Here is a 27,283-nt window from a genome sequence, read left to right as displayed (position 1 = left end):
AGGAGATGTATAAATCATTAAAATGAAACGAGGAGTGCCTAGTTACCTATTAATGAAAAACTTTCCATATAAATCGTGAATGCAATTATCATGTATGTCATTGTTTCGCACATGACAATATCTTGGCGTGATGTGCCTGGATCAATTGTTTTCAGGGGTGAATGTAAGTGATACTTTACGAATATCATTTTGCCTTAAAACACGTGATTGATATAAGACTCAGCGTGAATGAAGTTCAAGTGATTATCTTGAAGACAAATTAGAACTACTTAAAATGTAGGATATAACTCCTAATTGCTTAAGTTTCTTTTTCCTTGTATCGTAAGTACATTGCACATATTAGAATTTATAAAATTCATAGAATGACGACGTAGTTTGACAAAGATTGCTTTAATGTAATTTGTATGCGTAAAAGAGAAAATTATATTAAAAATAAATTTATAAATTGCTCCAAGAATTGTAATAGCTAATTTAGCAAATCGCAGCATACATTAAGGAAGTTAGTTGATTTTTACTCATCTGTGTTGATCTTCAGAAAGTAAAATTTGCTTTATATAACGATCATATAACAATCACATTGTACACATTTCAAATTAGGCCTCAAGAAAAAAAACCTACACAATAAAGGAGTGATGTAATGAACACAAAAGGATGAAACAGTTAAGAAAGTAGATCAGATAATGCACACAACGCTGGAGCTCAAAGAATTAAATGTTATATTGTATATGTTATTTATTGAAAATGATATAATACTAGAAACAGGGGATGCGGACGATTATTTTTAAAACCCCACATGTTTGAATTATTAAAATGTATGTGAAACCTCACGAACAGTTCTGTGTGAAAATTAAGATTCGGTGACATTTATTTCCCACAGTGCAACCCCAACAAAAGAATAGATTTTCTGCTTGATTCTATTTCCTTCGCTTTCTCCTGTTTCAATCGGTAGTTTATTATTTGTTTTGCCCATATTTTACAAAATATTTCGTAGTTACGGGGTAAATGCTTTTTTTATTGGTTTCGAAAAACTAAACAGAGGATTCTGACTTAAACGAACGAAAGTTGTTTATCACAAACCTGCAATCTGTAGTAAAGCTGTACGTGCCGTACTGTCTCTCGGTGGTTGTGTACAGATATGTACATTTTTCTTGTAAATATCGGTTCCGCTTCCGTCTAATCACTTACGCAGAGCAAAACGTGAAATATCGCAAACCTAACTTTTGTTATAAACTTAAGTGTGAACTATAGAGACTTTTTGAAATAATTTCAATTATTGCTCATTTTTATATTTTCTGATACCTTATTTCACGTGTAAAAATGCAAGATTTCCCATCCTACCTTGCGACGCTTGATTGTTAGTAGTAAGGGGGGTAGGATTAGCGTCAATGGGAATTAGCATTAAAAACACCCTTGGGTCACTTTAGCGTCAAGGGAAATTTAACATGGAGAAAAATCGTGGGTAGGATTAGCGTCAAGGGAAATTAACATGGGGAAAAAATCGTGGGTCGGTTTAGCGTCAAGGGAAATTGAACATGGGATTTTTTTTTTTTTTAAAAAAAAAGGGGTAGGCAATTGAAAGGCTATCTCTTTTCGAGATATATGGCTGGCCCTGAAAAGGGCCTTTGGTTTATGTTAATATGCCCTTAACATAAAGGGCATTTGCGACATCTTCTTGTCCTCAAACTTCGTCTTACAGCAGGGCCATACATCAGAGTCCTCTTGAGGCAACCTTGTCTCTCTATATAGACTCTTCTTATCCACAGGCTGCTGCTGGTCCTGTGGACAACGGTCCACTTGGATCGGACATACATGAGCATGTCCGTCCTGAACATCATTGTTGACACAAGGGTTGAAGATTCAACGTCGGTCCACATGTTGAGGCTCCGAGAATAGGTGAATCAATGCAGTGAACTGCGCTTATTTATAGGGACAGAAAGGATTGAGACGGATTGAGTTCATTCACCAATCCGAACACGCGTTACAGAATTCAGTCAGCCCGCATCCAATCCGAAGAGAGCAGTCTGTGACGTCACGTAGTCAATATAGATTCGCTAGCGCTTGTGTGCAGTCAATCTATGCGACAGTGATTCAACATGACGGAAACTCAGAAAACGATCCAATGGGGTGCACCAGCAGGGGAGACCGCCCAAGGGAACCCGGACTTACTTTCAGAAGAGGTGAATTGGGATTTTGTGGATTTTCTCTCCTCGCAAGAATTTGTTCCGGAACCTGTGTTACCTTCTTCATTACCGCAAGTGGAAAATTTTAGACAGAGACAGAAAGAAGAATTGGAGAAATTTATACAACGACAAAAGGAAGCCGAACAAGTTTTTCTCCTACAGCAACAGCAGCAAGAAGAAGAGGTAAGAAAAAAACAACAGCAGCAACAGCAAGAAGAAGTAGCAGCAAAGAAACAAGAGGGTGAAAATCAAACGGTCACGGTACTGTTGGACATTTTAGCGGAGTTAAGAAGTCTGAGACAAATGTATCAGACTTCTTTATCACGACCGAAGAGAATACGACCTTCCCGAGCTAAACACGTTAACCCTGTGACTAAGCCTACCGTACCACCCTTAGTGATTTCAACCCAATCATCAACATTACGCAGTTCAGAAGTAGGCCTTGGCCGTGGCAAAGGCATAAGGCAGTTAAAGTTGATTGGTTAAACTCACCCCTGCACCGAAATAATAAAAGGCCCTTTTCAGGGCCAGCCACATTTCTCGAAAAGATATACAATTTCAAATTGCCAATAACTCAAAAAAATATTCAACAGCCCATTTTACCCTTATAGTACGTGTCTGTGTATGAGTGCGTGAGTGTACGTTTTTATTTTAAAATCAAAACTCAAAGACACTTACCTTATATCATTCATTTATTCTTTTCTCCATTTTTTACAATCCAATTCACAATTCACAACACTTTAATAAAAAGTTCATTGACTTCTTCTGTCTCCTTGTTTAGTCTCTCTATTTTTTGAATTTTTTCACCGTCTTTTCCTCATTTTCTTCCCTTCTTCTTTTCTTCTTCTCCTGTTTCTTTGCCTCTTGTAAATAAAATTGTCTTTTTTCTTCCTCTTCTTCCTCTGAAGAATCCCTCTCTTCTTCCGAAGAATCCCTCTCTTCTTCTGAAGAATTCCTCTTTTCTTCTGACTCCTCTTGTTTCTTTTTTGGGCAATCTGGAGACCAATGTCCTTTTTCTTTACAATAATAACAGGTATCTTGACTTTTGTCTTTTTTATCCCCTGTTTTTTTTTTTTTTGACGGTCTGGACATTCTGAAGACCAATGCCCTTTCTTCTGACAGATATAGCAAGTATCCTGACTTTTATCTCGAAAGGAAGGAGAGTAGTCCGTAGGCTGGTCTGAAGAGAATTTTCTAATGACCCCTCGCAAAGCTCTGACGAAACGTTCGATTTGGTTAGTCTCTTCCATCGTTGTGCTCGGCTTGAGAGTGAAATGAATAGTGAAAGAACAAGACACACACCCTTTTATATACGCTAGTCTGCCATGACTATAAATTAGTCTATGGTGTTTGAACTTGAGTCATTTGACGTTTTTCACTCAAGATGAAACGATCCTATTCATTTGAGAGGAAAGAAAAAGAAAGTAAGAGGCAGAAACGTGATCTATCGCCTCGTACCAGGGCTGAAATCTTGGCACAAATTCATGCCAGTGATTTTGAAGAGGACATGAGTGAACCAGAATCCGAACCCTCTAAACCAAGTTCGTCACCCTTACTCAACACTGAAAAATACTATTCCATTCGAGAGACGGAAAAGCGCTCCTCTAGAAAATTTAGAACCACGGCTTACACCTACACGGTGAAGTTTAAAGATTTCAAGTCCGACGTACCGTTGGAGAAAGCAGAAGGGTTCATCACCGAGATGTGGGATTCTTTGCTCACTTCACTCAAGCGACAATGTCAACCCAAAGAAGACGATCGCTTGACACTATCCATAGATCACGACGGTTTGAAATCCCCTGTTTGGATCGAGTTTAGCAGACCCGCAGAACTAACCCCTTCCAAAATCATGGACAAGATTCAACACGTACAACAATCTAATGACCAGTTTGACATCACCGATGGTAAAGCCACACTGAAAATTGCTCACGTCTCTCTTCCTCAAGGGACTGGACAACGCAGTAAGGTGTTATTGGTGAACGAACTTCGCAGTACCAAAAAGAGCCTCGTCCAAATTCACAACCCTCAAGACCAGATGTGTTTAGCCCGTGCCATCGTGGTGGGACGAACCTATGCCAACAAGAACGACACGGTAGAATGGAAAAGAACCTGGAAAACTATTCAACAATCCGACCGAGCCAAACAACGAAACGAAGCAGAACTCCTGTTGCAACAAGCTGGCCTGTCCAAAGACACACCCTGTGGCATTCCTGAAATGCAAAAATTGCAAGATGTCCTAGCTCCACGCTACACCTTGAAAGTGCACCCTCAAGAAGTGCGCGGACCTCTGTTGTTTCGAGGCCAAGATTTTAAGGATGGAAAATACATTCACCTTTATCATCACGATGAACATTTCGATACCATTACCAGTATCACTGGATTCCTGGGATATGTTTATTATTGTGAGAAATGTGACCGTGGTTATAACAATCGAGAGCAACACAAGCATTGTGGATCGAAATGCCCAGGATGTTTGGCCTCTTCACCCTGTCTGAGCGAAGAACCAGTGCCTTGTTCAACTTGTCTGCGCACGTTTGTCAGCCCTACCTGTTACCAACAACATCTGAAGACGCAAGGTTCACAGAAGAAATGTGCTTGTCAACTCCTGAGATTGTGCCCTACGTGTGAACAAGTCATACGTACCAATAATACCAAGACACACGTATGTTCAGGAAAGAAAAAATGTCACATTTGTCACCACATCGTGGACTTGGAACACCAATGTTACATGCAAAAATACCAACCCCCACCAGAGAAAGAGGACGGTCACAAGAAGAAAGGCAATTTCATCTTTTTCGATTTCGAATGCATGCAAGAGACTGGCATTCACATTCCTAATTTCTGCGTGGCTCATCGAGCGTGCGAGAAGTGTATTCAAGAACCTATCTTCAGTCATTGCCCTCACTGCAGCAAGATTCCTGGAGGGCGTGAAAAAATCTTTCGAGGACCGAACACGTTAGCCGATTTTGCCCAATGGGTCTTAGACCCCGTCGACAAGACGTGGAGCAAAGAGGACATCGAACGTTACCGAGATTGTCATCGCCATGCCACGGTGATGGCTCACAATTTCTCCGGATACGATGGACAGTTTCTTTTGAGGTACTATACGGAACATGGCACCGAGCGTCCTAAAGTGACTTTGAACGGAGCCAAAATCATTTTCATGCAAGTGGGACAAGTACAGTTTAAAGATTCGATGAGTTACTTGGCCATGCCTTTGAGTCGAATGCCTAAAACGTTTGGAATGACAGAAATGGCTAAAGGGTACTTTCCACACTTTTTCAATACGGAAGCCAACCAACATGCTGTTCTACCCCATTTACCAGAGGCTCACTATTACGACCCCGACAACATGCGTACCGAACAACGAGAAGCTTTCTACGCTTGGTACCAGGCTCACGCTTCGGACCCCTTCAACTTTCAGGAAGAAATGCTAAAGTATTGTCGTTCCGACGTGGACATTTTACGGCGTTGCTGTGGAAAATTTCGAGAACTGTTCATGGAACACGGAGGGGTCGATCCTTTGAAAGAAGCTTGCACCATTGCCAAAGCGTGTTCCTTAGTGTACCGCCAACGATTCATGCCTGAAAACACCGTGGCTGTCATCAGTCCTCAAACGACCCACTATGTCAAACGTCAATACTCGGTCAAAGCCCTACGTTGGTTACATTACTTGTGCGACAAGGAAGACAAGTGGATTCAGCATGCCCGCAACGGAGGGGGCGAAAAGACCATCGGAACGTATTCGGTTGATGGCTGGGACTTAGAAAACCGCAAGATCGTGTACGAGTTTAACGGTTGCTTATTTCACGGATGTCCCGTCTGTTACCCTGACCGTGACACTAAAAATCAGTTTTTACAACGGACCACGGAAGACCTGTACCAGGACACTTGTCAGCGGCGCCTAAAGTTAGAACAGCAAGGATACCAAGTGGTGGAAATGTGGGAACACGAATACGATCACCGTTTGAAAATCGATCCCGAGTTTAAACGTGCCGTGGAAAGTTACAAGCTGATGGACCCCCTAAACCCGAGGGATAGTTTGTACGGAGGAGGGACCAATGCCACCTGTTTGCTGTACCAAGCCGACCAAGAGAAAGGAGAAGAAATCAAATACTTGGACGTGTGTTCGCTGTATCCCTACGTGTGCAGATATTGTCGCTTTCCTGTAGGGCACCCGCAATTGCTGACGGAACACATCAACCTGAAAAACATTCGACAATACGAAGGCTTGATCAAGTGTAAAGTTTTGCCTACCACGAACCTATACCATCCCGTCTTACCTCACCATTGTCAAGGCAAACTGATGTTTCCCTTGTGCCGTACTTGTGCCGAAACGTGCAACCAGGACCAACCTTGCCATCACAGCCAGGAAGAACGGGCCTTGACGGGAACCTGGGTCAGCGTAGAATTGTTCAAAGCTCTGGACATGGGATACCAACTGTTAGAAGTGTACGAAATTTGCCACTTTCCCAAGACACAACAATACCGCAAGGGTGACCCTACTCAGAAAGGCATTTTCGCCGACTACGTGGATGCCTTTTTGAAACTGAAACAAGAAGCCAGCGGCTATCCGTCCTGGTGTCACACTCCCGAAGACCAAATAAAATTCAAAGAGAAATACTACGAACAAGAAGGCATCACTTTAGACCACATCGAGAAAAACGAAGGTAGGCGATCGTTTGCCAAAGTGATGTTAAATTGCTTGTGGGGTAAAATGGCACAACGACCGTGTTTACCCAAGACGGAATATTTGACAGAACCTTCCCGCTACTTCCAAATGATTCACGACAAAACCAAATACATGAAATACGTGGACGTCGATCGCGAGAATTTGATCTTGGTCAATTACGAAGAAGATCTGGACTTTGTACAAGACGACCCTTTTGGAAATGTCATCATTGCGGCTTACGTGACAGCTCATGCTCGCTTAAAATTGTACGAAGCTTTGGAACTGTTAGAAGAACGCGTCCTGTACTTTGACACGGACAGTTGCATTTACATCCATCACCCGATTCAACATCACCCTGACATCGAAGGAGACCGTTTAGGAGCCTGGACAGACGAGCATCCCGACGACAAGATTCTAAGTTTCGTCAGTGGCGGTCCCAAAAATTACGGCTACGAATACCGGGACAAACAAGGAGAAGTGCACACGACGTGCAAAGTGAAAGGATTGACTCTGAATCATCGTACCAGTCGAGTGGTCAATTTTGGGGTATTGAAAGAAGCCTTGCAATCGGGAGAGGATGGAAACTTTAAAGTGACCACCTATCAACCGAACAAGATTGTACGTTTACCCACTCACCACATCGTCAGTCGGCCCTTGGAAAAAGTCTATCAAATCGTGTACCAGAAGCGAGTGCGACTTCCCAATCACTTTACGTTGCCGTACGGTCACGTCGGTATTGGTCTGTATATAAAAAAGGAACCCTAGGCAAGATCGATAGTTCATTGTGACTACCAAGACCGAGCGAACAAGATGAATACTTTGAAAGAGGCATCGTTCCAGTTTGGGGATTGTAAAAAAGTTGTATCTTCCTCTAGTGTGACTAATATTGGATGGATAAGACCCATGCATTGCGACGGAAAATGTCCGGAAGGAAACTGCGATTGTCCATGTGGTTACCATTGTAATTGCGTAACGGAGTTTGCAGATGAGTGCGATTGTGAGCCTTGCGATGGATACGATGCTGTACCTTGTGACCTGAGCGATGCCGTAAAGCATCATGGGAACTTTAGTGTCCCTACCCCTGTCATGGAAAGTGATGCTGTGCGTGTCAAACCTGTGGGATGCGAAAGCGATGCCGCTCGTCCTCTTGGACATTTTACTGGGTTTCGTTTTAAAGGGGAATGTTCACCTTCACGTCTACCCCCCTACGGATGTCATCCAGCCCTGAACAAACTCCTGCCCATGTCACTCAACCCTCATCGAAACGAACCTGTGAAAGACGAATATTCGTTCCCTGTGCGTTTGTCGGAATACTGCGACTTTGAAAATCGTCTTCAATCGTTCAAAGGAAAATGGCCAAAGTATCTGGGAGGACCGACCCCCGAAGAATTAGCCAGAGCCGGATTTTTCTACTTGGGCGAAGGAGATAAAGTCAAGTGCTTCAGTTGCGGTGTGTCACTTCACCACTGGGAACCGCAAGATTCGGCCTGCGTAGAACATGCTCGATGGTCACCGAATTGTCATTACTTACCCTTAGTGGGACCGAGACATTGAAGTAACTTCTTACCATAATAATCTGATCATGGATACTTTACAAGAGAACATTCGTGCTTTGCCTGTGGAGTTGAGAGAACGCATTTACCGAGAGCTGGTCAAAATACAAGTGAAACGTAAAGAACAATTGCATCCGTTACGTCACCGGTGTTTGAACCACTGGTACCTGAAGGCTATACAAGGATTGATTCAATTGAAGTGTTCCATCGGACAGACATTGATCAACGATCCTCTAGTTTTAAAAAGGATTGGTTTGGTATGGACGATTGTAGTTACATCATTGTAAACGTACTGCATCGAATTCCAGAGGAAGAGTTAACGAATTACCAACATCTTGAACACAATGTCAGCTTAGTGAAAGAGGAAACTTCTGAACGAATTCTAATGTGTAGATTAGTGACTCAACGATTTAAATTCGACACTGAAGTGAAACCATGTTTGTGCAAAGAGTACATTTCTTGTGTCAGACCAAAGAGGATTTAGTATGACCTATTCATGGATACTTTGCTAGAGAACATTCGTGCTTTGCCTGTGGAGTTGAGAGAACGCATTTACCGAGAGCTGGTGAAAATACAAGTGAAACGTAAAGAACAACTGCATCCGTTACGTCACCAGATCTTTAACCACTGGTACCTGAATGGTATAAGAGAACTGATTCGTCAGAAATTGTTTCAGTGGTCAGACCTTGTTCAATACTTCCAGGCCCCCGATGATCGACGTGTTGATCATTTTGGTTACTTCGAGATTCACCTAGAGCAACCCATTGAGGAAGACAAGGTAAAGGATTACCAACATTTGTTACGTGGAATCTACTTAGCGGAAGAGGAAACTTCTAATCGAACTCTAACGTTTCGGTTACAGTATGCAAGATTTACATTCCCAACTGGAGAACGAAGACCTCTGGCTAGAAAGTACGTGTATTCTTTTCGAAACAAAGAGACTATAAAAACAGGCTGTTATGCCACGACTTATGTCGTATGTCATCCAACAGATTCCGTGGAAGGAACTCAATGACCATATTCAAACCGTGGATCATTACCATCAATTATTACAACAACTGTATCCATTCAATTTGGGACGACAAGTGGTGTGTGTCTTAGTGACTTGTTTTCTGGGATTTCGTTTACCAGCCGATTCTTTGTGGACTCTTTACGATCAGTACTTACCACCTCAATGGCCTTAAATGGTCACGAAAAACTCCTTTTGCTCAAAGCCTTGCGTTTTCATCTGGATACTTCTCGACCTCAACAGGAAAAAAAGATTCGTCAACTTTTAGCTACCCAAGACGTGTATGACGATGTGTGTGTAGCTTGTGACTTACATCCCCATTGGAGAGATGTCCATGCCTGGAAAGAATGGGGTTTTGAGGCTTGGACCCAAGAAGTGGCCCAGTATGCACGAGAGTTGTTCAAGGAAAAAAGTTACTTTTCAACCCGTGTTAGTGACGGTGCCAGAAGAACCCGTCACCCAGGACAGGACTGTCGTGGACAGGCCTGAAAGACCCTTTCGGGAGGACACTTGTGTGACCTTACCCCCTACTATAGAACTGGTTAGAACATTACCCAAAACATGTGATTGTTGTACAGACACTTGTGTTTATTCCACGTTCATAGTTATCATGTGCCTTTTATTGTTGTACTTAAGCCTTTGGCTTTTATGTATTTTTGTCTTTCGTATTCATGTTTGAAAAAAAAACATTCAATAAACGTGTTCTGAAAAAGTATATAAACTCTTGTCTTGTTTGTTTTCGTGTCACAAGTGACATTTCTCACACCATGGCTACCTCTACTGTCCCTGCTCCCTCTTCCTCTACTGTCAAAGTCATCGACGAACACTTAGATCGTGCCAGTTGGGAGGCTTTGTATCTTCGCCATCCCTTTAACATGCTCATTGCTGGACCTAGCGGTTCTGGCAAAACCGAATTCGTCAAACGTTTGATCGAACATAAACATCATTTGATCGATCGGCCACCTCAACGGATCGTGTGGTGTTACAAAGAGTGGCAATCGGCGTACAGTCTCTTGCGAGAAAGTCAAGGAGATTCCATCGTGTTTGTGGAAGGCATTCCTAAAGAAGACGACGGCATCGTCTCTGACTCCCGTCAAACCCATTTGGTCATTTTCGACGACATGTTAGGAGAAGACGAAGAAGAAATTAAATTGTGGTTCACGCGCAAAGGGCATCACCGTAATGCCAGTGTCGTTTACATCACCCAAAATTTGTTTCAACAAAGAAAAGCCCATCGCACCATCAGTCTCAATGCGCATTACGTGGTCTTGTTTAAAAGCCCTCGAGATAAATCGCAAGTGCAAGTCTTAGCCAAACAGTTAGGAACGCCTTGGCTGACTTAGGCGTACGACGATGCCACTCAAACGCCACACGCCTATTTACTCGTCGATTTGAAACCTACGACTCCCGAGGATTTGCGATTTCGTACCCACTTGTTTCACCACTGGTGCCAAGACGGAGGGCACTGTCCTGTACACGTCTCCGTCCTCGACTTCATTTCACTCCCCATGAAAAAAAAATCTATAAAAACCTCAGACCCTTTTTCGTCTGTCTCACTCTCAGTGCGAACATGACGTCCCTTCAGTCGCATCTTCCCGTCAAATTGATTCGTGCCTTGTATGGCATCAGTCGAGAAAAAGATCCACAAACACGAGCTCGTGTCTTAGAAGCTAGTCTCAAAGAAGTCTTACGATGGTTCACGGTGACGGCACGTCAATTACTCCAAGGAATCATTCAGATTCCTCATCAAACCAAACGCTTTTTCGATCGAAACAAAGTCGCTTTGGTCCAACTGGCCGATCCCCGCATCGACACTCAAACCAAAAAACAAATCATTTTGAAACCTGGAGGGAGCGGTACTCTAGGAGGGGTCATCATTCGCTCACTCTTAAGATGGGATCCTAATGCCCCCAAAGTTATCCCCAAGACAAAAGTCCAACGAAGCCCCAAGAAGAAAAAGAAAAAGACCAGGTCCCCAAGAAGAATAACTTCTCCAGTGGCAGGACCCTCCTCTTACCAGACACCACCCCGGAAAAAGAAAAGAAGCCCCCAGAAAAAGAAACAGAGAAAAAGTCCTCAGAAAAAGAAAAGTCCACAGAAGAAAACTAGTCGCAAGAGAGGCACTGCGGCCAGGACGCAACCTTATACTCGCAAACCACGACCTGCCACAGCGGTGACTGCGTCTCCGGCAGCCTCACGTTTATCCACTTCTCCGTTGATGTCACCAGGAACTGAAGAGTACTTGGAGACGTTGATCACACCAAGAACTTCTCCGTTGATGACCCCCAAAAGAACTTCCCCAGTGGCAGGACCCTCCAATTTAGTGGCAGTGGCTGCTGCTCACAAAGTACCTTCTCCCAAAATCAAAGTCCATGAAAGATCGGGCATGTTACAAAGTTTACTGGATTTGTCCAAGCAAGAACTGGCTCGATTTAGTCCGTTACGTACCCCTGCACGACGTGTCCTGCCTGTCCTCAAACTGATACGCCGTAAAGACAATCAATGGCGACGCGTTCCAGTATAAAAAAGGCCTGTGACCGAGTAGGGTATCAGTGTTTTTAGGTGCTACTAAAGACTCAAAGATGTCACCCTCCAGAAAACCCCAAGGAAAGAAAAGGAAAGGACTGCCACCACGTTTAGCCAAGCACGGGGAGCTGTTATCTGTCCTGTCCAAAGCTTCTCCACCCCTACGAAAAAAACTCATTCAAAGAGGTCATCGATACCGTGTGCGAATGTTGTTTGAACGTTTTGAAAGGCACGATCCCTTTGTCCAAACACCAGAAATAATGCTTAAGCAAACATCGTCACGTTCTTCGCCAAATGGTTCGAAAGAAAATTCCCATTCGTCAAAAAAAGAAGATGTTAGTGCAACGTGGAGGCATTTTACCTCTCTTGTTAGGCCCCATACTGAAAGGAGTCTTGGGAACCATGTTGGGAGGACTGGTGGGAGCAAGATAAAAAGGCCTTCGGAAGTCCCAAGATCTCAGAATCCACCCCTGACAACCCCATGGAAGGACGAAAACTAGCTTTAGTGCCTTACAAACGATGGATGGAATACCATCGTTGGCAAGAACAGCGCACCCCGCATTTACCTCCCAATCCCAATTTGAGCGAGATGTCCCAGTTACAACACGAATTGCAGTCCTTGATGGATCGCCAAGATTTGTCCGAAACAGAAAAATCGCAAAAGTACGGTCAACTTTTGCAACGACTGCAACTCTTTCACCAGAAATCTTTAGACGAAACAGTTCTACCCACTCTGAAAGATTTTAAGACCTTGATGAAAAGTTCAGCACCATCACCAGTACCAGTACCAGTGACCAAGACAGAAAAAGGAAAAGAAGAAGAAGAAGAAGGGTTTCAAACTCCACCAGAAAAAGTACGCAAGTTAACAACACCACCTACCTCCAGAATTGGATGGATTAAAAAGATGATGGCCACCCCTTCTTCATCACAAGAGAAAAAGAAAGTGAAGACAGAAGTGAAACAAGAACCGATATCCCCCGCTCAGACATCCTCCTCCTCTTCAACACCTATTGCCGGTCGCACACGCAAAGCACTGCAATCCAAGAAAATACCCCAAGAAAAAAAGAGTTGCATCCTCCAAGAGTGGGTGCCTTATTAACACACCAACCAACACAAAAAAATGGAAAAAGTCTTAGCCAGCATTTACTACGATCCCTCCCATCCTGCAGGTTACGCAGGAGTTCAAAAATTGTATCGTGCTGCCAAAACTCGACTGAAAAGTCTCCGTTTACCTCAAGTGCAACGATGGTTACAAGAACAAGCTACCTACACTTTACACAAACCCATTCGACGCAAGTTTGCCAGAAGTCGCACCCGAGTGGAAGGCATCGATCATCAATGGCAAGCCGATTTAGCCGATGTCTCTCATTTGGCCAGCTACAATCGTGGCTGCAAATATTTGTTTTGGGTCATCGACGTCTTTTCCAAATTTGCCTGGGTCGTGCCTTTGACTTCCAAATCGAGCAGCGAGTTAGTGAGAGCCCTGCAACGAGTGCTGAAACAAAGCGGTCGTCACCCTCTTCGATGGCAAACGGACAAAGGCACCGAATTTCTGAACCTAGCTTTCCAAAAAGAATTAAAGAAACGTTACATTCATTTTTTTACCACCGAGAATCCCGAAACCAAAGCCAGCATCGTGGAACGTTTTCAACGCACTTTGAAAGAACGCATGTGGAAATATTTTACGCATCACCACACTCTGAAGTACATCGACATCTTACCGCACCTGGTGCAAGCGTACAACCAATCTTACCATCGAAGCATCGGACGTGCCCCGCAAGACGTGACTCCTGACAACGAAGTGCTGGTGTTTGAGCGCCTGTTCGGTACGTCCCCGACGAGGGCTGTCCCCAAGAAAAGTGGAGAGTTGGCCGTAGGAGATTGGGTGCGCATTGGCAAAACCAAACGTACTTTCGACAAAGGTTACTTACCTAACTGGACGACCGAATTGTTTCGCGTCACTGGACGAGTGCATGGCCGTCATCCTGCCGTCTATAAATTGGAAGACATGAACGGAGAAGTGCTCAAAGGAACGTTTTATTTGCCCGAGTTACAACGTGTCACCAAAAAAGAAGACGACGTGTACGACATCGAAAGCATTCTCGAACGCAGAACCCGTAAAGTGGGCAAACGACGTGTCAAAGAAGTCAAAGTACGTTGGAAAGGATATCCACCCAGTTTCGATTCTTGGATCGACGCTTCACAAGTCATCGACTATAAAAAGAAGAAGTGACCATCATGCCCTTTCACTCAGCAGACGCAGCTACGTCGACCACTCCTTCTTCCCCTAGTTCTTCTGTGCAAGATTTACAAAAACAACCCTTGTGGGTGTGGTGTGGAGAACGTGTGCCTAAAACGCAAATCGTCTTTTTCTGCCAAATCTTCGTGGTGTATTGTGTCATCGGGGCAGCCATCGCCAATCTGAGTTTGCAACAAGGAGACAAACAATTGTGGACCATTTTATTGAGCAGTTGCATCGGTTACCTACTTCCCAATCCCTCCCTGAAATTCTCCTCGAACGGGAACCTTGTGTCCAGTGCCAGTGTCAGTCACCACTGCAACCACAACCAGAACCCCATTTTGAGCGGAGACACGCCTCTGACGTCCAGTAATATCCCCTCGGACAGCCACAGAACTCTAGAATTATGAGTCACGAAAACCAATTTTACTTAACCTTACCCAGTGACAGTTCCATGGAGGTGTTTCCCCACAACACGTTGTGCTGTTACACGGCTAAATTACCTCAAGCCATCCCCTTAGATCACGAAGCCCATTGGGAAGTGGCTTTAGTAGAAATGATTCACCCAACACAAATCAAAAACATCACTGAAACTCAAAACACTTTTGAGGTTGAAATTCTGGACCCAACAGTGCAGCAAACCATGACGGCCACTCCTCAACATAAATCACTTGCGAAGACCCCAATACCCCGCAGCGGCAGTGACCCTTCTCCTCCTTTTTACGTTTATGAATTTAAAATTAACTCAGGCCATTATTTTAGTGGTCAACATCTGGTGGAGGCCATCGCTGACAAATTCTATGCAGCGTTTGACAAAGTTCTGACCGGACTAAAAAAACGTGTCACCATTGAGTACCACAAACTGTCTCACCGTCTACTCATCAAATTTCAAAGTGATGAAAGAAGTATACGTATTAAATTTTGCCCTGAATTGTATGACATTTTGGGTGGAGACCTCAAAATGGTCACGGACAGGGAGACCAAAAAGATTAAAATGGTAGATTGACAACGACGGGCATTTTGCAAGGTATTTTCGTTACCCGGTAGAACTGAACCAAGGACTGAATTTGATCTTCGTGTACTCCGATGTGGTGGAGTACAACGTGGTGGGACACACCTCCGTACCGTTACTGCGTGTCATTCCTTTCAAAGTAAATTCTGCCACGGTCACTGACGAGGAAGGTGGAAACACTTACCACGTCCACCGCGAATTTGTCCATCCTCACTATTTACCCGTCAGCAAGTCGTATTTGGACACGGTCAACATTGCTATAAAAGGAGATCTGGGACAAAATATTCCATTCACCAAAGGAAAAGTCACGGTGAAACTCCATTTTCGAAAACGGTTTTCTCACGACTCGTAAGTCATGTATCCAGTGTACCGAGGGGTTGCACGACAGCGAGGACACGGTTTAGGAGACATGTTAAAATCGGCCTTTCGTTCGGTGGCCCCAGTGTTGAAACCGATGGTGACACGCGGATTGCACGCCTTGAAAGATGCGGCACTGACGCAAGGCAAAGAATTTCTCCAAAATGTCATCATCGACAAACAAAACCCTAAAGAAGCCTTCATGAGGGCTGGCAAAAATGTCTTGCTGCAAACGGGCAAAGACCTTTTGGGCCGACGAGACACACCTATAAATGCCCTGCACGCTACCGAGTCAGGCATTCAGCAAGGACAAGGCAGAAAGAGACGACGAAGAAAACACCCTTTCACCAGACTTCAAGCTAGAAAGGCCAAGAAAAGAAGAACCGTTCGAGACTTAGACGTTTTCGATTATTGAGAAAGAACAGAACAAAATGATGCACCGAGAATCTTGCCCTTGTTCCAAGACGGAACTGGACCTGTTTGCCATGCCCCCTACCATGATGACCATGCAAGAATCCCAGTGGGTGGAATTTCACCCCGTCTCCTCATTGACCGATTCCGCTCCCATCGAGTTTGAAATCAAGGGATAACCCGAAGATTACATCGATCTGAATAGCAGTTACTTGTACTTGAAAGTCAAAGTTCTAGATAAGGGAGAAGATATTATAAGCGGCGAAGAGAAAGTAGCTCCCGTCAACAATTTCATGCATTCCTTGTTCAGCTCAGTGGATTTGTACTTGAATAACAAACTGGTCAGTAGCAGCATGGATACTTACCCTTACCGTGCCTACCTGGAAAATCTCTTGACGTACGGAATAGATGCCAAGGATACTCATCTCAATGCCTGCGTGCTATGGGAACCTGACGAAGCGAACTAATTTGATAAAACAGGTCTTGAAGCTGACCCCAAATTAAAAACAACCACCAATGAGGGATTTGTAGAACGAAGAAACAAAATCAAAGATGGAAAGAGTTTAGAACTAATGGATCGTTTGCATTTGGACATGTGGTTGCAAGAGAAATATTTGCTGAACGGGGTCAATGTTCGCCTGAGACTGAATCGTAGCAGTGCCGCTTTCCATTTGTTGGCTGATGCTGATGCTACTACTGGTGGCAATCCCAAAAGCAAAATCGAGGAGGCCAAACTCTACGTACGACGCGTAGAAGTGTTACCCAAAGTGGGTAACGACATCAGTCAGACGTTGAGCAGAACGACCGCCAAGTATCCCATCCGCCGTGTGGAAGTGAAAACGTTCACCATTCCTGCTGGACAGCATTCCATGATCGAAGATCATCTGTTTCAGGGACAGTTACCCAAGCGTTTAATCCTTGGTATGGTCCTGAATTCAGCCTTCAACGGAGCCTTCAAAGAAAATCCTTTCAACTTTCAACACTTCAACGTGAAGAAAATCGAAGTCAGTCGTGATGGCAAGACCTTGTGTACCCGACCTTTCGAACCTGACTTTAGTGACACGAAGATGAATTACTTGAGATCGTACTTGTCCCTGTACGAAGCCACCGGCCAGTTAGGAACCAACACCAGTCACGGCATTACGTACGACGATTACGCAGGAGGCTATGCTTTGTGGGCTTTCGATTTCACTCCAGACCAAGGCAGCGACGAGGGACATTTCCACCCTATAAAATCCGGCCAGATTCGTGTGGAACTTCAGTTTGCAAAAGAACTACCAGCAACAGTGAACGTCATCCTGTATGCCGAATTCGATAATACCATAGAAATCAACAGTTTGAGAGAAGTCATTCTAGATTATTAGAAAGCCATGGAAGATTGTTATCCCTCTTTACCTAGTGGAGAAAATTTGAAGATGGAATGTGAGGAGACTGTGGAAAAAGAAGAAGTGATCATGATGAAATCGAGATGGCCAGAACAAGAAGCCCATTTAGTCTCCTGTTTTGCCAAACACTTGGTCGACAAAATGACGGAATTGATCAAGAAAAATTGCTATGGATGTCAAAACGATCATCCCAGTCAAATTCAACACGATAAATGCCTAATGTTAAGTCAAGAAGAAAAATTGGACGAGTATCTGGACGAAGCTTGGAGTCTCATCTCGAACAAAGACGTGTTGCACCAGTGGTATAAAGACTTGCGTGAACATTCTTGTCCACCATTAACCACTCAAGAGATCCATCGTATCGAAGCTCTCCTGAATCAGAGTGAGGAAACAGAACGAATAACCGTTTATTCGTCAGACATTTTCAAGCAAAAAGTCAGGATCGAATTGACGACTTATTATTACCTGTGAAGAAGAAAAAAACCACACAAATGGATACCTGGGAACTTTATTACCTTTTGAACCACAGTTCGTATACGGCTTCTTGGAATCCTGTCGTCTGTGCTAAAGATGAACTCCCTCATCGCAAACCTAAAGACCATCAAGCTTACGTGATCAACACGGACGACAGTCATCTCCCAGGAACCCACTGGGTAGCCGTCTACTTTCCTCAAGAAGGATGTGTGGAATATTTCGATTCGTACGGATTGCCCCCTTTGGAAGACGATATCATCGACTTTATGAGAAGAAATGCTCAAACCACCCGATTCAATAATGTGAAATTACAAGGCACAGATTCCTTGGTGTGTGGACAGTACTGTGTGTATTTTCTGCATCATCGCAGCCTGGGCTATTCCTTAGAACATTTAGTGACTCATTTCGATCCTCGTTCTTCTGCTAGAAACGATGTGAAAGTAGATCGATGGTTTTGTGACCATTATGCTTATCTTTTGTCTCAAGCTAGGAAACGTAGTGTCCATCAATGGCCTAATGATTTCCAACAGTGGAAATCACAATTTCATTCACAACGTTGTCAGCCCTGTTCAAAGTAGATTGTCTATTGAGAAAAAATGTTTGTGATTTGCAAAAAAATTGTTTGATGTTATAGTGTTGGATTATTGTTAAAAAATGGTAGAGTTGTTGTTTAGTGTTAAGTGATTTTTGAATAAAAAATGTTATGTTTTGAAAAAAATGCCTTTGTCTTTTGTTTAGCTATAAGAATGTTGGATTGATGCTCTTTCATTTCTTACTATCCCTCTCATGACACTCACTGAACGTTGCGACTCGAAATCCGTGTGGGGATGTTTTCCTTCACGTCCGCGCTTTGACTTTAAGAACCGGGTTATTTCCAGTCTAACCATCCATTGTCGACTCATCCTCCTACGAAGATGTGTTCCAAACTAGCTAAGCTCAACGAAGCCTACGTGAATTTGCATAGGGTCAGACACAGTCTGATACCGAAGCCAGAAGAAATAGAGAATGTGAGAATGTTAAAAATCACCGAAGACCTGATAGAAGAGCTCTTCAGAGAAGAAATGAACAGGGAAAAAGAAGAATGGACAGAGAAGTACAGACTTCAGAGACAGCAGCAACAGCAGCAACAGCAGCAACAACAACAACAGCAGCAACAACCTGAAGCTGACAGAGGCTTTGTCGATTGTCGTATCGACACCAAAGAGTTCTTCTTCTCTTTCCGAAGAAGCAGACCTATCGCCAGAAAGTCTATCCTCAGAGGACATCGCATTCTTAGAAACTAAAAAAAGAATGCCATAGCAAACAAAAAACAGCCCTTTTCAGGGCTACCCAATACTCTAGAAAAGAAATAACTATACATTTGCCAATGTGTATAGGTAGAGTAGTGTGAAAATAAACACTAACTCTTTCTTAAAAAATGTGAGGGTATGTGTTTGTGTGTTTGTGTTTGTAAGTGATAAAGTAGGTTGGTGTGGATAGTAGATTAAAATGATGTTTGTTTTTTTGGGGGGGCTGTTTGAGGTGTATACTTGGGGTTAGATTGGATTGCTTTGCGTATGTGGATAGTCTATTGAAGTGATTTATAAAAAAATTTAAAATAGTGATGGGTAGCATAAAAAGTGAGTGAGTGTTTCTTTTAGGTCCGCGCGTTATTGTTGTTTTTTGGTCACGATCTAGGTAAGATCAATTTTATGTTATTAGGGGGATGTTTTCCATCACGTCCGCGCTTTCACTATAAATTGAAACTCGCTGGGCAGTCTAGCTACCCTTGTTGATTGATCAACACAGCCAGAAGAATGAATAGCAGAATAGTGAAACTGTTAGAACTCCAGATGCACCTGGAACATGCCAGGCGCATAGTAAACGAACTATCAGCGGAGGCTATAGTAGAAGAAGCAAGAGTAAAGAAGGAAGAGGAGGAGAGAAGAGAGAGGGAAGAAGAGGAAAAGAAAAGAGAAGAGAGGATGTCGTTCAATATTCCCGAGACAGAGGATTGGGGTGTTGAAGCGAATCATCCTCCCTCTGCGCTCCCCAGAAGAAAGGTGAAAGAAGACTGGGGAAGAAGATGCGTGTGTGGCGCCAGGCCAGGAAGGTGCAACCATTAGATAGGTGCATCAGGAGTTCAAAAAAACAGCCCTTTTCAGGGCTACCCAATACTCTAGAAAAGAAATAACTATTAATTTGCCAATGCGTGTAGGTAGAGTAGTGTGAATATAAACACTAACTCTTTTTTAAAAAATTGTGAGGGTATGTGTTAGTGTGTTTGTGTTTGTAAGAGTAAAGGTATGTTTGTGAGAATAGTAGATTATGGGTTTCTTTATTGTTTCTTAGCAAATGTGGAGAGTATAGTTTGGGTTATATTATATGAAATGAAAAAAGTTGGGGGATGTTTTCCTTCACGTCCGCGCGTTGTTTGGTCATGATCTAGGTAAGATAGATTTTATGTTTTTTAGGGGGATGTTTTCCTTCACGTACGCGCTTTAAGTATAAGAACCCACAGTATTCGTCGTTCAAACCATTCTACATAGAAGATGGCTTCAAACCACCTGGATAAATTTCAATCATTGCAAGACGTCCTTGACAATTTGGGCATGATAGAACAAATGCTCGTACGACTCGTTGAAGACCACTATTCTTATAGTCCGCATAGAGTAAAAATGGAAATTAACAACTTAAGAAAAGCAAAGGACATGATCAGTGGTGTGATGAAGGAAATAAAGGAGGAGAAGGAGGATGAAGAGGAAAAGATAAGAATAAGAACATGGAACGAAAAAGTTGAAAAAGAAGAAGAAAATGAGAAGAGGAAGAAAGAAGAGGAGGAAGAGAAGAAAGAAGAGGAGGAGAAAAAAAAGAAGAGAAAGAGTGTTGGAGATAAAATAAGAAGTTGGTGGAGGAAAAGAAGAACTTAGAAGCAGAAGAAGAAAACCCAAAGGCCCTTTTCAGGGCCAGCCATATATCTCGAAAAGAGATAGCCTTTCAATTGCCTACCCCCTTTTATAAAAAAAAAAAATCCCATGTTCAATTTCCCTTGACGCTAAACCGACCCACGATTTTTTCCCCATGTTAATTTCCCTTGACGCTAATCCTACCCACGATTTTTCTCCATGTTAAATTTCCCTTGACGCTAAAGTGACCCAAGGGTGTTTTTAATGCTAATTCCCATTGACGCTAATCCTACCCCCCTTACTACTATTGTTTGTGCCCACACAAGTTTAGCAGCAAAAACGAGTTATTTGTGAACTAGAAGAAGTAAATAAAATTTGTCTTACATGGAAATGAACCTATATAAAGAAATATTGTCCAGGCGCCTTTCAGGCCTCTCTGAAGTTATTTCCCCTTAGTTTTTTGACACGAACGACAAACCCTCTGTGATCCATAGCTCAATCGGAATTGCGTTGTTACGAGATGGGGTAAATATTTTACAAGATGATAAAAATGTCCTTTACTGCGACAGACTGGGTCAACCTAATTTTTCCGATTTATTAATTCACGCATATTTATAGGATCAGGCCATGACATTAAGTCCATTTTTACAAAGGGGTGAAGGTGAGTGTGTTCTGTCGAAGACTTAGTTTAATCTTAAAAACTTCGAATTTGGAGCATGTTTGGCATATAAAATAAATATAACTGTCTTTTTCTACCTTAACACCGGATACATTTCGTCTTTTCGTACCATTCAATGATATATCTTAAGTGGAGGCTTCACCACTCGTTAACATAACATGTTTTTCATACCACACGGTGAAATATATCCGGTATTAACGTAGGACAAGATAATACCCTCTGTGTATACTTTTCGATCAAAATCCAAAACCAAACTAATTTCGTAATTCCTGAGAAAATACTTCAAGTACTGTAAAAGTAACAAACGAAAACAGAAACAATTTGAGAGCAATAATGCAACGTTGATAAATAACTTAGATCAGTGGGAACAAGATACTTTCATTTATAGGAGTACTTAAGTGATATATATATATATATATATATATATATATATATATATATATATATATATATATATATATATATATATATATATATATATATATATATAGTCATGGTAATTGTCATGTTTTTCATAGATTAGCAGATATTCTGTATGGTTCCGGGAATTCCGTTCTTTCGTCCGTCTGTTAATGCTTTCCTTTAACCGCAACTCATTATTCTAAAGTGATTAATGAAGAGAGAGAGAGAGAGAGAGAGAGAGAGAGAGAGAGAGAGAGAGAGAGATCATATTTTGCGTGATATTTTAAGGAGGATGAGCTCATGACAACAACGATTTCATATCCTGACTGCAGTTTGGGGGGTGGGGGTGGGGGGTAGTTGATGGTGTTAAAGTAAAAAATTAGGACATATGTTGTGACTTCTCTCTCTTGTCTAATTTTCATGGAACATATTATTTTAATATTTCCATAACGAATTCAGTATCAACAACTAACTGACGAAGGAAAAATATTTATCTCACTCCTTATATATATGCATTACACTTTGCCGATGTCAAAACATATGGGATACACCTACTATTCCGTCGATAACGTTCGTGCCTTATGACGTCAACAGTGTTTCGTAGGTCTGTAGTGTTAAAAGGGCCAACTTACCCAGTTGTTATAGAGCCCTGTTTACAACAACTAAAGTTCTTATCAATACCGATGATACACCCATCTTTAATTCAAGCGATATTTTCCTGTTGGTAAAGCTTCGTTTCTACCGATAAATTCTGAACGTTGGATGTGATTTCTCTATTTAACACAAGTGCTTTATGGCGGAGTTTCTCTTATTCTCTTCCACTACCCCAGCACTACCCCCCCCCCCCATCCTCTCTCTCTCTCCCTCTCTGTCTTTAAGATGGGGATTGCCTACAAAACATAAAATATACAAGATATTAACGAATAGAGACAAACTGATAAGACCGATTCATTATGCATTCTTTCCAGATATATTCTGGAAACTATTGCAATTTATTTTGTTACAGATTTTATGACTAAGATATGTTCATACTTTCCGTTAGTATAAGGCTGTAAAATAAATCCAGTTCATTATTTCCTGAGTTACAGCTCACTTTCTTTGTCGGTGCCCGTGCATGACATAGTCCTTCAGCCGAAAATGTGTACATATATATTTGTACAGTGTATGACTGCAACAAGGTCAGAGACCTGTATATTAAAAACACGTACACATAATTGCTGTGATGATTTGTATCTTGTCACCAGGATTAGATGGATGCATAGGTTTGTCGTAACATGAACAACCTTTGCTTCATAACGATGAAATAAGAGATGCTGATCACGGACGTAATACATCGGCGTGCTTAGGAAACATAAATAAATTAAAAATCATAACCAGGAATACTATCTAAAATGAAAGTGACGTTGACCCTGATATGAAACGTACGAGCGAGCGTGTCTCGGCAGGAGTTGTATTTGGTGCATAGTTATTTATAATGAGTAATAAACAAAACAATTAAAGAACACATAAATTAACGAACAAAGTCAACCTAAACTTTGTCCCAAATTTGCTCTGTATGTGACCTTGACCCATGATCGAAAGTGAAAGTGAGTATATCTAAATAATATATATATATACTGTGCGCTACAACGAATCGTCCAAAGCAAGAACAGAACCAAGCTGGGGTGTATGAAATGTAATGAAAATCCTTAATCAACACCATATTAACATTGTGGACACCTAGCGGACGCCGGAAAACGACGGTTAGCCACTAACGTGGATTCAACAAAATTTCGTCTGACAGCAATACCCTTGAACTAAAGTGCATGATATGGCATTCATATCTTATGTTGGGGTATCTTTCTAAAAAAAAAAACAATCCGATTAAAATCATATCTCCACTGCGCTGCGTGAAGATCTGACAGCTATCGCTTAGGGGTCATGTTCAGGTGACCTTTGGATTATCCAATGGAAATGCAGCTTTCAGAAATTTGAAAATAAATCAGATCGTTCGGCACACATTAATGCTCTTCAACCATACTGCTAAGTCTCCCAAACGAGAGGGCGTAAGACTTCATCTGACTGGCTGATAAAATTAGCGATTATGATAATAACATAGGTCACCAGAACATGGCCCTACCGGGTCGCTGTCATATTTTCACATAGGACATTGGAGATCTGATTTTAATCAGATTGTCTGAAAAAGTACCATATAAAGGACAAAATATGCGACTCCTAAGATCGGTGCTTTATTTGGACTTTAGTCTCTGTAGACGTAAGGCTAATGTTTGGAGGTGGGAAAGAAGATCAAAATTATCTGAGATGAGCAGATAGGGCAAGTAATGTTCATCTGCCGCATTTGAATCTGTACGATTTGTCAAAGTAAATATTCAAAGGAATGAACAACGATGATAAACATGCCTGAACATTTTAATGTACACAAATGATCAAAAACAAAAAGCAATCATGGAAGGCTAACAAAAAATATATAGTAAAACGTGTCTCGTTAACTTAACAGCTTGAGCAACATACTTGGCCACGAGAAAGTGTTTCAGTACAGAGGCATTTATACCGAGGAGAAATAACCTGCTTTCAATGTTAATTACCGGGCAGTAATCCATCCTAGATAGTAGACTAAGACTATTCTCCATTTTGAAAAACATTCCTGAGCGAATAGCTTCAAATCGAGGCCGATATGTCATTTGTACAGCGTGCACGAGAGATCGATTGTTATATTCATTTTCTTTTTGTCGATTACACATACGTCGAAGAGGAGTGGATAAGGCATAAATCACAAATCACAATTACCCCAGTGATAGCTTGGATGCATGAAATCCATCGAGGAAAAGGAAGAGAGCCGAGAAGCTATCGAATCCAGATGCAAAGATTACAGACCTATGCAGCCAGAATGCCTATGATGGTCGAGTGATCGTGGTCAATTCATTAGTTGTTTAGTATAAGGTGTTAGCAATGTCAAGGGTCCTCAGAAAAGCACGTCCTTACAAGTCACTAAGTTGCTTCATCATCCGTGGCCACCTGTGAAGAGATCTCCTTGTTTCTCATGAATAGGACTAAATCTGCTTAGCCAATCACTGCGAGACCCAGTAAATGTTTCTCGCCATTGTGATGAAACATGACCCTTCACACTGTTTAAAATGAGCCAATCAAGGTTTCCCTCCAAGCACAGTCACATTTCGATCCATAAATCTGGCATTTTCATTGATTAATTCAAATGTTACTTTGTGTTGCTGATGCGATGCACAAGCAGGTATTTGGAGTCAGTAATGAGAGATGAGTATTGAGTGAGGATCAGTGATTCCTTCCACCCGAGGAAATTCAAATATACTGCCACTCCCCAGTAACCCATATACCCCCGAAAACTTTGGCATAATACCAGATAACTCAAACACCTCCACGAGCTATTTTGTCTGCGTTGGAAAAGAGGGTTTAAGTGCAATAAGATAAGAGTGGTGCTAGCATCATCACTCTCTACAAAAGCAAGGGCGTCAGGAACGATTTCAACAACTTTCGTAGCGTCTCTCCTGATATATATCGGAACGGTATTTGCTCGAATAGTCTTGAGCAGACATCAGACCCTTCCAAATCGAATCTACCACGAGTCACAATGCGGATCCAGAGGAGATAGGTTCATTACTGACGTGACTGTTTTCACTGAAACAATGGCAAGAAAAGGACAGGGAACAGAGAAGATCACTTCACGTAGCATTCATTGATCTCAAGTGTCGATAAAGAGAGTAACAATAACAAAGAAAATCCTGCTAAACTGAGAACGTGGCTCGTGAAAGGAAGTAGACAAAACCAAATCAAATCAGAAGTTTCATAAAATCTTTTAACACGCAAATGATACAGAAAATGAAAACATTTCGAGAACACTAGAACTGACAATACATTAAAAGTATTTTGTGAAAAAATAATATGAATAATCTTTCCAAAAATTAGATAAATATTAAACCGAATTTTCTATTGCTTTTAAACTTATAGCATACCTTTAGATCTGCCGATAAACGTATATGACATCCTGGTTCTAATAGATCAAAATGTAACTTTGAAAGAACGAAAAAACAAAACAACAAATTTTATGAAAACATATTCTAGATTACGTCTAGCATCCATAATTTAGCCGGCATCCACTACATAAAACTATATAATATGTGTAAGATTAATTTTTGTGGTCTCTCTCATCGATGGAAAGGAAAGTAAAATAGACTGATATGCTTAGATATTGCTTCATTTTTTTTTTTAATACCATACCTGGCTAACTTACACAAATCAGATTATTCAGAATTAAGGAAGCTATGGTTAATGAATGGAAGAGAATTCTTTAAAAGAAGGAATATACAATTTATGGTTAAGTAACCCAAATCATGGCAAATATTATCAGGAATTATTTCAAAACCGTCCTCTTAGATTAAAGCCAATATTTTGGTTTTCTGTGTTTCGCATATTAGTAGTAAACGTGGAAATTTCATTTCCTGCGTTTAAATATTTACGATCTTAAAAACAAATATTGAACGAAATGATGACCAACTTGACTGTATTTATTATGTAACAATGATTGACAGTTCAAAAACAGTAAGCAGTCAGGTGGTGCTAATGGCATGAGCAACATGCAAGACCATTTAAGACTGTTACATATATACTAGGGGTAGGCTGTTGGGTCTTGCTACGCACATTCCTGTGTGATCATCAAGAAATCATATTCAACGAGTTATTTGTACACCATTGACTACATTACCCTAATGTTAAATTAAGTTTGACCAATAACATAGACTCCAGGCAAATGGATACAACGTTGAGTCAATTACCCTAATGTTAATCAATTTTTGGCCAACAACACAGACTCCAGGCGAGTGGATACAGTTTTGAGTCAATTACCGTAACGTTAGATTAATTTAGGCCAGTAACATAAACATACACCATAAGGGGCATAAGCCGAAATTATCTGTGAGATATTTCGGATGCCCAAAAACCATTATAGAAAACGATGACAATACACAATAATGTTTACTCACCCTGGTCACGAATGTGCCTAATGGTGTCTTCACAGTAAACGTAACATGCATGAACCACTGATATCACAATTTGGTAAAGAAAACTAATCGTGTAGTTACCATGGTTATGCATTCCATAAGGTGTTATAGTCAAAGGAGCTGAAAGCATAGAAGTTATCATGTCCGAATGCAAAGGTTGCAATCGTATGCAACCACATTACTCTTGAAAGGTCGATTGATCTCCACTCGTTGAATGATTGGTATAAGGTATCGGGAAATGTCATGAACCTCTCAAGGTATCTGTGGCGTTTGTTTTAGTAGTTTTTTTTTTTTCTTTTTTGTTTTTGTCTTTTTTGGTCTTTCTTCAAAATCAGCCACTTCTATTTAGGCATCATGTGATAGAAACTACATGACAGATTTGCTTACCCACGAAAATGAAGAGTTATGGATCATTTTCAGATATTATTTTTAGCTGGCCAAACCTATCCCATAGCCGCATCCGGTACGG

Source organism: Sinohyriopsis cumingii, chromosome 5 (genome assembly GCF_028554795.1).
Source record: "Sinohyriopsis cumingii isolate HCF-2022 chromosome 5, ASM2855479v2, whole genome shotgun sequence".
NCBI lineage: Eukaryota > Metazoa > Mollusca > Bivalvia > Unionida > Unionidae > Sinohyriopsis > Sinohyriopsis cumingii.
Note: the sequence above shows the minus strand (reverse complement) of the source record.